Here is a 13,606-nt window from a genome sequence, read left to right as displayed (position 1 = left end):
TCCGACGACACCACCAGGGAGTGGAGGACGGCCGGCCGCTTTGGTGGTGGTCCAGCTAGGATTGCCTCTGCGTATGTTTTGGGAGCTTCTCCCATTTCCTGCTGTTTCTCCATTTTGGTATAGATAGTATTAACCATTTTCTGTGTCTCAAGCAGGAGATGAGATTGCTCTTCCATTTTTTCAATTACCACTTTATTTTGGCATTTCTCGATCTCTTCAAGCTGGGTCTCCAGTGTGAATAGCATTGTACCCACCAACACAGAGTATTCTGTTAGTACAGTTTCCAGTGTTTCCCTGTACTCTTTTTTTAAGTTTCTCGCAGATCCCAGGGCCTCCCTGGCCATTTCTGCCGTTTCCTTCTCGCTTGACCTCCACATCGCAAAGACCTTCCTTTTTTCTCTTTCTTTGGAGAAGCGCCCCGCCCGCCGCAAGAAACGGTCGATTTTACACGTGTTCCACGCAATTTAATTCCTTAAAAATCATAAAAAGTGGGTTTTTGTAAGGCTATAGCCAAGTGCCGCACATCAAAAGTTGCGCCTAAGTGCGCCCTATTCGGTGGTGTTCCTTTTTCCTGTAAAACGTCAAACTTAAACAATATAAGTGAAAAAGTGCGAAAAAAAAGTGTTAAAACTGCTAAAACCGCAAAAAAATAACTTTGTACAATATATAAAAAATTTAGATTTTCATTCAAAATTACAGTGCTTTATGTCAAAGGACTTGTCTTAAAGTGTTCTACAAAATAATGAAAAGAACAATAGTGAAAAGTAAAAAATTCTAGCTTTTACCAGTGAAAAACCCCGTTTTTCTTGCAGCCGTAAGGTTGTCGAGTGAACGCTCGGTTAATAAGATCGACAAGGTATTAATTTTAATACGTCATTGGACGGGTCTCGGTGAGACCTATCATTTGACACCCATTTTGGATTTTTTCCGCCCAAGCGCGCGGAAAAAACAGGAAAAAACCAGGAATCACGTGTTCACGTGCTCCCACTTCCCGGCCTGTGAGCGTGACGTGCGGCACGTCAAACGACGCGGCGAGGCAAACCAAATACGGCGACACATCGAACAAGAAAATCCGATAAGTACTTCCAGAGATATCCGGTTTTGAAAATTTACCCCTTTTTCAAAATTTTCTATTTCCAAAAATAAAGCGACGACCCCCCCATTATTTTATTAATTTCGATAGATAATTACTAAATCTACATATATTCCAAATTTTATAAATTTCTGTTCAGTAGTTTTGTTCTTATTAATTTTTTAATTTTAAGGGTTAGCACGGGGGGTGCTCCCCGTAGCCCAGTATCTCTGGAAGTATTTCCAAAAAATCGAATAAGTTAAGATTAGTCTATAAGAATTTTTGTAGATTTTTCAAACTAATTTAAAAATTTTGTATTGTAATTTTTCTAAATTTTTTGGTGTTTTTCCACCCTCATAAATCGGGGGTTGGTTTAAAAAATCCCAGTTTATCATATTTAAATAGTTCTTTGCAAGCCCTTTCCAACGAACCCAAGAACGGGTATTTTAGAGCGATCGAGGCCGATTCTAGAATTTTCAGACCTCGTGGCGGCCATTTTGACCGCCATTTGTAAAAACTTTGAGAAGCCATAGCTCGGCCATTTTTCAAGCTGGAGAGCTGGGGCTTCTTTTAGACACTTTGTTGTGGAGAGGACTGTGTCCTTAAGGGCAAAACGACTCTACGTAGAGCTGACCCCCCGATCCCATTTTTTGGACCGGGAGAGGATAGAGGAGACTGGGCCCATTACGGGGAACCCACGCACGGGATCCTGCGATCAGCGGTTCCCGAAATATCGACTTTCTTTATTTTAAAGAAGTAACTCGGGTCTTTCAGGCTGATTAAGCCTGAAGTTAGAAGATAGGATATCTCGGGAACCGCTGGTCGTAGAGAGACGCGGTTTTGACTATAGACTGTCCCTCCTCTAGGGCTATCTCTTTGACGAGGACTGGAGACTCTACGTAGAGTCGCACCCAAAAAGTAGAGTTTTCTCTACTTTTTGCTAATTTTAAGTTAGGATTAAGTTAGTTTTAGGACGTGAGCATATTTGCTCGCTATTTTACTTTGAGACAACTAATTATACCTGCTATTGCAGGAATTATTTGACTTTTGTAAAAAAATTTATTTAGCGTTACATTTTATTTATAGACGCGACCCCCTCCAATATGTCGAGTGCTAGTGGTACGTCCCGATCCCCCGCGACCCAGGGCCGAACACCTAGGCCCCCTCCATCTCCACGGAGCAGCGTTGAATCGCATCTGTCTCCGTTAATTAAGAAAAAAGATTTAGTAGCAAAGACCAGCTACTACGAAGCATTATTAGATACAACTCAAAAAGTACTTGTTAGATCTCAATTAAATTTAAATGGGACCACATGACACACCGCTTTTGATTGAAATAAAAATGAAAATCGGTGCACCCAGTCAAAAGTTCTGAGGTAAGATACATTTAAAAAATACAATCGAATTGAGAAAATACTATATTTATATTTCGTGTGATAAATATTTGAACACTAATTATACGTAGTAGATAATATCTGTGAAGCGTTTACCATTTGCGGAAATCCTTTCAATTCTTTGGGTTCATAGAACAATGCCATTTTGTGTTTTTACAATTTACCTTTTTGTGCATCTTATCTTTTTTTTTGAGGTTACAAAATAGTTTATTAAACATTATACATATTTACAATTCACAATGCATCTTAATGGTGTTGCACAATGATTTTATGAAAGCTTTTGTGAATCCAAAACCATAATTCTTAAATTTCTCTTATAAGATATACCTTCAGTTGATCAGAGCATGCACTTCTATTCGGTCATCTCTCCAGTTTGAGAAAGCCCACACGCGCTCCCGAATCTTGTCTGCCGCAGCCAGTAGGATACAAAACTGTCTGGCGCAGTCGTTAGGCTCGAGACTTGATTATACATATATAGGTCTCAAGATAACCGAACACTTGAAACTATGACACATTGTTATGAGAACCAATCGCTCCATATACGGTTCTGTTGTTTTGCAAGTGGGTGGATTTATGAATTACTTATAATTATATTGTTTACCAAATATTATGGAGTTGAAATGAGAACTTAGGCGAAGTTTAATTGAAATCTTTCTTATAAATGGTCATGGAGTGAAAGTAATTAATATCAATAGCTATAATCCTCCTGGTTAGTGAGATGAAAAGCTATCTCTATATTGACTGACTAGCCCGTTGGCGCAGTTTAAAGTGACCCTATTGTCTGTTCCGTTCTCTTATAGGTTCGATTCTCGCCTCGAGTCTAGGTGCAATATGCGCATTTATTTAATTATTTAAGTATTACTTGTATATATTTATCGAAACCAATATATATGTACCAGTCGGGTGTTACCAATAACATAAGCATTAAGCTGCTTACTTTAGGAACAGACGACCGTGTGTGATGTTATAGATATTTATTGATTAAATTAATTCAATTAAATTGAAGATTAGCGGAATAGTTACATTTCTAAACATCCAAACTATTTTGTTTTAGAATTTTCCTAAAACAGTCAATAATAACTATAAGTCAAATAATAACTATATTATTTTATTTGAAATTTAATTACGTTTTTTTTTGGATCATATATGCCAGCTTGATAAATTGTTTCCTTTGCTAATATGTTACTATTATTTATTTTCATAATTTTATTTCTTGTTAATAAGACTTTAAGAGAATAAGAAGTTACCTAAAACAAGCAATAAGTTGCCTTAGGGACAGACCATGTGTATTTCAAACTTAAAAAAAAAAGATTTCCCCATAGACAATTAAAAACCATACAATCTATGGTAACATCCCCGTGTCATTGTTTGTTTAGTAAATGAAGACAAACGCTCATGGGATCTCGCTTTATAGACCTAAATTCTATTCCTAAGATAGTGTAGTCAATTTTCGCCCGTCACTAAATGTGATAAAAGCTATTTTTCTATGTTTTTAACACTTGTAAATAGGATAGGAATACTTTGTGGCGCCCACGCTTTAAGTACACAGAGTATTTTCAAATCAGAAGCTTTTTTCGATAAGTTGACTTTTCTCACAAGCCATTTTTATAATTGGATGAAATAAATATATATAGTTGTTATCATGTACACCTGACAGCGATCATAACTCATAGTAGAGTAGAGAATATATCCGTCAACTCGTAGTGGACCAGCGTGGTGGATTAACATTATAGAACATATGTATAAAGCATGTAGTGTGCTATGAATAGTGAAGCATAGAGCATGTAGAATGAAAAAAAAAACCATAATCGTAAATACTTATCTGTATCTATAAGGTATATATATCTCTCACGGTCAGCTTTGGACTCACCATCGAATTAGAGACAATAAGCCTTAGTTCGTAATTTGAAGCATGCAGTGTTGAAAATAACACGCCTCAACGTTTTAACAATAAAAATTGAAATAAAAAAGGCATGGGCACTTTAGAGCCCATGGATGTTAAAAAAAAAAAGATTTTTCGGAGGTAGAGCTCAGCAGGAAATATCCTGCTCAAAATATGGAGTAGCTCAACTGGTGTAGTACCTCGGCTTTACAGAAGATCACAGCTAAATAATACTGCTTTTAAGTAGTGTTGTTGTTGGTGAGTATACTAACCAGAGTTCCTGGAAAGGATTGGGGATAGGGTCGGTAATGCGCTTGCGATGCTTCTGGTGTTGCAGATGTCTATAAGCTATGGTAATCGCTTACCATCAGGTGAGCCGTACGCTTGTTTACTAACCTAGTTATACTATATATAACAATTATCGAATTATATAATAACTAGCGAACCGCTCCGGCTTCGCACGGGTATAAAATATAATTATAGCCTATGTCATTCGATCCAGTAGTTTTGATTTATTCATTACTGCCCGTGGCCCGCACGCGTTAACTTAGAGTAAAAGCCGGCCGGAACCGCCGCAAACGCTACGTACCGCGATTTTTAAATCTGTAATATCTTCGAATATATTCATTTAAATCATATGCTGTAAAGGGCCATATAGATCTATATTTAAAAAAATATATATTTAAGGTATTTAATTGGATAAGGATTAATGCCGTATTGGTTAAAATCGCTTCGAAAATTAGCCATTATTTGTCGTAAAAAGTAAATGACAAAAAAATGTTATTGTGGGATATCCATAAGAGATAGGTATATATCATTGCTGAGTTTTCTGTAGACCTTTTCAATGTGTACAATACTTAGTACATTATTTTGATAAATCTCGTAGGGTTCAGCCTGCGTTTGCAATTTAAGCGAAAAAAAGAATAATTATTTACGACATAACATTAGAAAACTCAAAAATAACAGTATTTTTCCACTATTTAATGGATGTTATTATACATATAAACCTTCCTCTTAAATCAATCTATCTATTAAAAAGAACCGCATCAAAATCCGTTACGTAGTTTTAAAGATTTAAGCATACATACATGTGCAGGGACAGAGAAAGCGACTTTATTTTATACTATGTAGTGATACTAGCAACCTGTAGTAATAATAACAGTCATCACGCAGACTACACATTAGATAATGTATAGCCATCATACAAAGAGTATCTTACGCTTTTTTTAACGTTACGGACGTTTTGATCTAGCTACCCCTCCGCAACGCCCCATAAGGAACTTCGTTCCAAAAAATTTAAATAGCCGAAAGCTATCAAATTACTTTTAATCTCTAATACTTCACTACTCTGTGAAGTCCACCCACATAGCAATATAGTTGATAGAACGACGCTTGTCTAAATCTAATCGATACCAAAACGACCTTGTGTTAGATATTTCGTTAATTACAATTTATTTTATTACTTTCGAATAAATGATTGACATTTAACCAAAGACATTTTTTTTCTATTTTGATTTAGCGACTTCGCGGCTAGGCTGAAAACGTCAATCCCATAATGCCATACCACATCACCATTGACAATTCAATTATAAATTGTATTCTTAACTTCTGTTAAAAACTATAAATTATTTCGGCTGCTTCCGACATTGTAGTCACCTATATACTTTGAAAAATTCATCATCATTATCACCACTTCAGCCTATTGCAGTCCACTGCTGGACATAAGCGCCAAAAATGGCGTGAACTCATGTGTGTTGCCCATAGTCACCACGCTGGGCAGGCGGGTTGATGACCGCAGAGCTGGCTTTGTTGCACCGAAGACGCTGCTGCCCGTCTTTGGCCTGTGTAAATCAATTTACTTACTTACTATTATTCTAGAAAATCCACTTAGCTCACTTTAGCTTAAGTCAAGTCAAAAATTTTTTTATTTAAAACTTCAAATACTTTTGATTCGTGATTTTACAAATTTTAATTACATTATATATCTTATATTGGTATTTGATTTGCCAAGATAAATCGATAAGAAAGTGAAGGGTCTTACATAAAAATCAAAATCATTATTAAATCATCATTTTACCAAATAATTATTTAATTATTTATACTTAACGGGAAACTATCGATTCGTTATGCACATTCTGATGAGAAGAATCGAGATTTACTCCACAATTATACTCAACATTAACTCTTTCAAAATTGTTGTTATAAAATTTCGGAAACACAAGAAATACACAAGCATACTGCCTAAATCTCTAAACTACGGCAAACACCTGCATGGTTTACACGAATGTTAGCCATTAGCGGAGATCGAACCTGCTACAGTCAGCACAATAGCCAGTGCTATGACTGCTGCCCCAACGATTCATCAAATTCGTAATCACCTTTAACTTCATGCGTTAACTTCATTCATCTTGAGATAAGCGTAACAAACAAATCTTCTCATCAGCTGTATATAGCTATCAAGATATAATCAGTAATATAACAAGGCATATTAATTCAAAACCTTGAGCCTTTCCAACTGATGACTTCACTCGGCATCGAACCCGCACCTACGAGCTTGAATCACCGCCACCGGTCCGCCTACAAGTATAAATGTAACTATTTTACTTCGAATACCATCTAAGTCTCTAGAAAAAATAATATGTTAACAATAAGAGGTCAAGGAAAGACTTTTTTAACTGAATTTAAACAAAAGAGGAGGTTGTCAATTAAACTGTATTTTTTCTATGTATGTTACTTCATAACTTCTTGCTTGCTTTTAATCAAAAGCTGGTACTATTCGTGTGGTCCCAGAAAAATTTGATTGAAATCTGACGAGTACTTTTCAAGCTATCCCTAATAATGTATTTTGTTCTATACCTACTTGTCGGTGTAAACATAAGTCGTTGTATGCGGCTAAACAACGCTGAAAGTCTGATTAAATTATAAAAACAAATTGAATAGTACAATTATAATCGCGTACATAAATAATTTAAAAACAAAGTCACGTATAATAAAAACTTGAGACCTCATTTAAAACTGCAAATAACATAACATTAGCGAATTGTTACCGTTTTTATTCCTTTCGTGTGTATTATCAAATTTACCAACCACCAGGGGGTGGCGCGTGATGTCACGATGGGGTGACCATGAGTTATGTACTATGTTTTATTTTATTGAGGTTATTGGGGTAAGACCCTGTGTGGCTACGGCAGCAAAGAATACAGCCACCCCCTCTCTTCCCGTGGGTGTCGTAAGAAGCGACTAAGGGATAACACAGTTCCACTACTACTTTGGACCTTATAAAGTCGACCGATGGCGGAATAACAATCCTACTGTTGGCTTTGAAATACACAGACCGAAGACGGGCAGCAGCGTCTTCGATGCGACAAAGCCAGCCCTGCGGTCACCAACCCCCCTGCCCAGCGTGGTGACTATGGCCAATACACATGAGTTCGCGCTATTTTTAGCGTGAACTTGTTGAGGCCTGTGTCCTGTGTGTGTGTGTGTGTGTGAATTAATAATCCTATTACAAAAGAATCAACCAACAATTCACAATAAATGTGTGTGTCCCATATAAGTCGATCGCGTGGATAACTTGTATGAGTCACCGGGCGACTAAACGTATTTCGGAGATCAATAACAGCGGTGAGCAATATGGCTTCCTACAATTTTAATTCTGTTTTTATATTTTTGTAAGTTTCAGAAATTTTAACTGTGACTTGAAATTTACTTTATACCATGGTACGTATGGGTTTAGTGACGCTGTATTTATGTAAAAATTGACAAAATTTATAAATATTTGGTATATTTTAGTATATGTATAACTAGGTCGGCAAAGAAGTGTACAGCTCACCTGATGGTAAGCGATTACCGATAGACGTCTGCAACACCAGAAGCTTCGCAAGCGCGTTGTCGACCCTATTCCCAATTTCCTCCAGGAGCTCTGGTCACCTTACTCACCAACAGGCACACAACATTGCTTGAACTACCTCAGTCGGGGTGCTCCATATTTTGAGCAGGAAATTTCCTGCTGTGCCCTACCTCAGTTAAAGTCAGTTTGTCAATGGTTTTCAACTATTTTTATGTGTAATTTAATTTGTTATTATGATAGCTTAAAATATGATGGGTTTGACATACCAGATGGTTGAAAGACCCTTAAAAATAGATATAAAATAAAATAAAAATAATGCATTGTCTAGAAAAAAAGACAGTCTAAATGTATTTGTCAAAATAAAATGATATTTTTAATTTTTACCCGAAGTAAAATTTTATATTTAATAGTTATACAAGTAAAAAAATATGACATGAAAATAACCAATGTCAACGCTGTTCATTTAACATACATTAAAATTATTCTCTTTTTGTAAGGTATAACGATTTGTACTGCACTTTGAAATAGATGGTCGTAATATAAATATTCTCACCTATCGAAACATCCGTTAGAGGTATTTCCGACGTATTTTTACAACTTTTCCCAGTTTCCGTATTTTCTACTCTCATGCATCTTTTAACTGCAATGCGACAGCTACTTAGATTGAAAGGGAATTAGAAATGGTTCCAGCGTATCGTATATTGTTTATATTATAATAATTTATTATGTAATAGGGGGTTCTTTAGGTGTTACAGATAACCTTCCGCGTGTTCCTGGCCCATTTTAAAATTTGACTCGTCCTCCATGTTACCTTTCGTGAACCTTTAAACACGCCTTTAAAAGATTATTATTACTAACTGAAGAATACAACTATAGAACTGCGTATTGGAAGGAATTCTTTTCCTCGTGGAATGTTATTTATTGTAAATTATACCCGAGCTTACGCGCTAATTGTACGGTTATGTTACGCTTTTGTTCCTTATTATCAGGACGAGCTTCGTGTGAAAATAAATTTGATAACAAAATCATACATACACAAAAAAAGTGTACTTTACTGAAGTAAATTTTTATAACAATCATTCATCATTGGCCTTAGTCCGTCTATTGCAGACGATTAGACAGTGTCAGACAGACACTGTGTCGCCTAGGACACTCTTCAGGAAAACACAGAGTTGCCTAAGCTCTGCGTCACCCTCTCGACCTCACTGGCTAGGCCCACAGGAACGACGAGTCGATATGTGTGTAGCCAGTTCGCCTGCAGGAGTCTTTCGCATTTTAGAGCTATGCCACGAATGCTTGACGGAGATCTTACTCCGGGTTTCAAATGAAGTTTCCCTTCTCCAGGACCCTGATGATTTTAAGCCAGGTTTAACCGTCGGTCGCCTTTTACGACCCCCACAGGAAGAAAGGAGGTGGTGCTATTCTACTCGGCCGACACCACACGGCATTAGCAATATAGCAATAGGCCTGCACAATAGGCCTGCGCTGTGTCTTAGATATACGAAACGTAGATGGCTATGAAAGAAAGAAAATGTGTGCTCGCAACTCACTCTCTTGTTCCGTTAGCTTCACCTAATCATACTTTTTGTAACGCTCTCGTCACTCATTCACCAGCTTACTCCCCAAGTCAAGCGTCCGTAAAGGAGTTTTACTTCGAAAACATGGCGGAACGTATTCCGCTTAGTAATAAATAAACACCTAATACTCAAATGCACTCAGTCGATTGAAGGTGTGTCTAGAGCCCGGAAGCTTTTGTTTAATACACACGTAAAGGTATAACACGCTAGTTATTGCTTTTTCTTTTTTACTTCTGGTTAGAATTGTTATTAAAAAGGATAGTTTTTATTTCGTCATCTTCTCTGCTTATGATTAATCTGTATTTCCTAAATAAGTAAAATACGCCGCGTATCTACAATAATCTAGTACCTAATCATCATCATCATTTTTGTAAGTGCGTTCGATTTTTTTTTTTACTACTAGGTAGGTAAACAAGCGTACGGCTCACCTGATGGTAAGCGATTATCGTAGCTTATAGACACCTGCAACACCGGAAGCGTCGCAAACGCGTTTGCGAACCCTACTCCTATTACTTCCCTGCTTGAAAATAGTGTTAGGTATTTAGCTGTGATCTTCTGTAAGGTCGATGTACCTGACCACTCAGGCTGACCTAGATTTTGAGCAGGATACTTTCTGCTGTGTCCTACACCATTTGAATTTCGATACTCAAGTTTCATTTTTAAGCTTAAAAGATGTCCATTGAAATCTAACTTTTGTAAAAATAATTGTGTTTTTTTGGACCAATACGCATTATGAGATATTACTCAAAATTACTAATCAGATGGAACAACACCAGCACCCGAATCATCAAAATCAGTACACCCAGTAAAAAGTCATATTACCAAATCGATTCCATGCTATTTCCATTCTTTTCATATCTATGAGCGCTGCGACATTTCAATTTATCGTCAGCCAAGTTCATCTCTCGCCAAAAATTTCACCAGCAAATAGGAACGTGATGGATTTTCCAGAACTTTCGAAAGGCTTGTTAACTGTTCAATTTGAATTTAATTTTTAAATTGAAAAGTCAAGACAAAGTCAGCCCTGCGGTCACCAACCCGCGTGGTGACTATAGGCAAAACACATGAGCTCACTCCATTTTTGGCGCGAACTTGTGGACGCCATGTCCAGCACTGTAATAGGCGGAAATGGTGATGATAATAATGATGATGGTACAAGAAGTTACCTCACTTGTGCCTACATTATACATACTATTCAATGAGAAAACCAACCACCAAGTTATATAAACTACATACCATTTGTAAGCTATATATATAAAATAAAATCAGCCAAAAAAAGCTGGTCGGTTCAGTTGCGAAATTTATTTTGGTTTCGACTAAAACTGTAACTTAGGTTAGGTTTAATGATAGGTACTTATAGAATATTAGCTGTTCTCCACGGTTTCACGCGCGTTAATTTTCGTAAAAAAGAAATAGCCTATAGCCTGACCAAATGGGCTATCCACTATTAAAAGACTTTTTCAATTCGATCCAGTAATTTCTGAAATTAGCACGTTTAAAAAAACAAACAAGCAAAAAACTTTTCAGTTTTATAATATTACTACAGAAAATGTACAGAAATGGTTTTATTGGAGGAATCTCGCTTATAAAGATCATAATAATGTTATAAAAAGTGAAAGTTTGTAATAATGGATGAATGTATATTTGTGATTAATTTATGTAAAAACTAATAACATTATTACTGACTACTGACACAATTGTCAACTCGGTACGTAGATAGCTGGATATCCAGAAAAACACTTACGCTAATTGGTGTCTAGAAATTCCCATGGGAATGATTCCCGCGAAGCACAGCGAGTTCTGCAGAGCAAAAATAAAATCATTCTCAAAATTTGGAGCAGCCCGACTGGGGAAGGAAGAAGACCTCGACCTTACAGAAGATAACAGCTAAATAATACTCTTTTCAGTGTTGTGTTCCTCTGGCGAGTAAGGTAATTAGAACTCCTGGGGAGTTGGGGGTAAGGTCGGCAACGCGCTAGTGATGTTTCTGGTGTCTTTAAACTACGGCATTCACTTACCACCAGGTGAGCCGTACGTTTGCCAACCTAACCGTTTAAAAAAATGCAAAAGAGGATGTAACCGCACGAGTCAACTAGTATGTTGTGAGCCATAAGACCTTTTACGTCTCTCTAAGTTAAGCTTTCTTCTTTTTATCGCTCACATTAAATTAATGACTGCTTTTTATTACACGAAGTTTATGTTTATATAAGTTGTTTCTTGAGTTTGATGGAGCTTAAATGTTAACAGATGAAACGTTTAAGGAATATAATTAAGTAGAAAACTTAGTAAAGGAAGAAGTATACTCAATGGTGACATTAAGACAAAGTGGTCTCATATAAATTTAAACCAGAATCTAAAAACAGGATGAGATGTTTGAATTTGACTGTATTTTTTAGGTGTGTGTATAACTGACTTTTTACTGGGTGTATCGATTTTGATGTACCTTCTTAAATAAAAAACTTGCGCTTGTCCTGTATTTCTATTTAGATTTGCTAAAATATCGAGTTATGACGAGTACTTTTTGAGTCATCACTGATAATGCTTGTTTAATTGTTTTTTTTTTTTTACTACTTAAGTTATTTTTATAAAAATGAGTCGTCAATGAGCGTACGGCCCACCTGATGGCAAGCGGTTACCGTGGCCTGTATATATCTCCAATACCAGATGCATCGCAAGCGCGTTGCTGCAACCCCCGATCCCCCAGAAACTCTACCTAACTTTCTGACAACAGGAACGCAACACTATACTTGAGAGGAGTATTAGAAGAAGAAGATGAAGAAGAAGAAATATACTTTGTTGTGCATATTATATTATTATTTTCTCTTTATTTAAAGGAGTTTTAGTCAAAAGGACTAAGCCATTCCATAAGAACATCACACATGTTACATAAAAGAAAATTAATGAAGTCGTCGTCGCATACCAATGTTTATCATCTTGTACAGTAACAGCCGGTTCTGAGAGAAGATACGCTAAGAATTACAATCTCCAAGCTCTTTAAATTTTTGGGTTATTTGCTGCATTCCATTTCACTCAATACGTTAACTACAACATTTAGACTCCGTTCCGGTCACATTCCACTTAATAAGTTTGCTTACTAGATGAAAAAAGGTACCATTTCCGTTGTGTACCGAATGCGGCATCATTGAAGATGCAGTTCACATTATGGTTGAATGTGTCCGAAATAAAGATATCAGAAATGGTGAAAGTGCAAAGAGTACATATGTATCGCTTCAGTATGTAATATCCCACTACTGGGCATAGGCCTCTTTCCCCATGTAAGAGAAGGATCAGAGCTTAATCCACCAAGCTGCTCCAATGCGGGTGGGCGAATATATTCCCTACTATGAGTTACGATCGCTATCAGGTGTACATGATAACAACCGGGACCGACGGCTTAACGTGCTCTCCGAGGCACGGTGGGGCGACCCACAAGGACTGCACAAACACCCAGACCATGGCAAACACCTGTATGGCCAATACAAATGTTTGTCATGTGCGGGGATCGAACCGTTGTAACGTTGCGCAAACGAGACGCAACACATATGTATGTACAGTATATATTAGTAGTACCTAACACATATATCAGTATATTTCTGTATTCATAACTAAATATAGTATAGCAACAAGATCTGCCCATATTCGTCTCGCCCCCAATACTCGACGATTTCTTCACCTTAAACGGAATCACGAATACCGACTGAATCTTATGTAATTGTAATTATATTCAGTACTTTTTTATGTATTTTAATATATTTACCGAGCAACGTTTTCCTTAAATTTGTTTATCATAATAGTAGCAAGAAAAATTTAGTCCCCTATATAAACATAGTAC

At 36.8% G+C, this 13,606-nt stretch overlaps 1 long non-coding RNA gene across 1 annotated transcript; it reads right to left on the bottom strand.

Moving 5' to 3' along the window:
• Positions 1-2,476: 2,476 nt before the first annotated feature.
• On the bottom strand, positions 2,477-2,972 carry LOC123665583. The gene is made up of 2 exons (XR_006745076.1): positions 2,761-2,972; positions 2,477-2,629 (listed from the first exon to the last, which is right to left on the bottom strand). It is a non-coding gene; the product is annotated as an uncharacterized LOC123665583 (long non-coding RNA).
• Between the last annotated feature and the right edge of the window lie 10,634 nt (positions 2,973-13,606).

This window comes from Melitaea cinxia, chromosome 24, assembly GCF_905220565.1.
Source record: "Melitaea cinxia chromosome 24, ilMelCinx1.1, whole genome shotgun sequence".
In the NCBI taxonomy this organism is placed as follows: domain Eukaryota; kingdom Metazoa; phylum Arthropoda; class Insecta; order Lepidoptera; family Nymphalidae; genus Melitaea; species Melitaea cinxia.
Note: the sequence above shows the minus strand (reverse complement) of the source record. Positions and strands in the feature narration are given on the sequence as shown.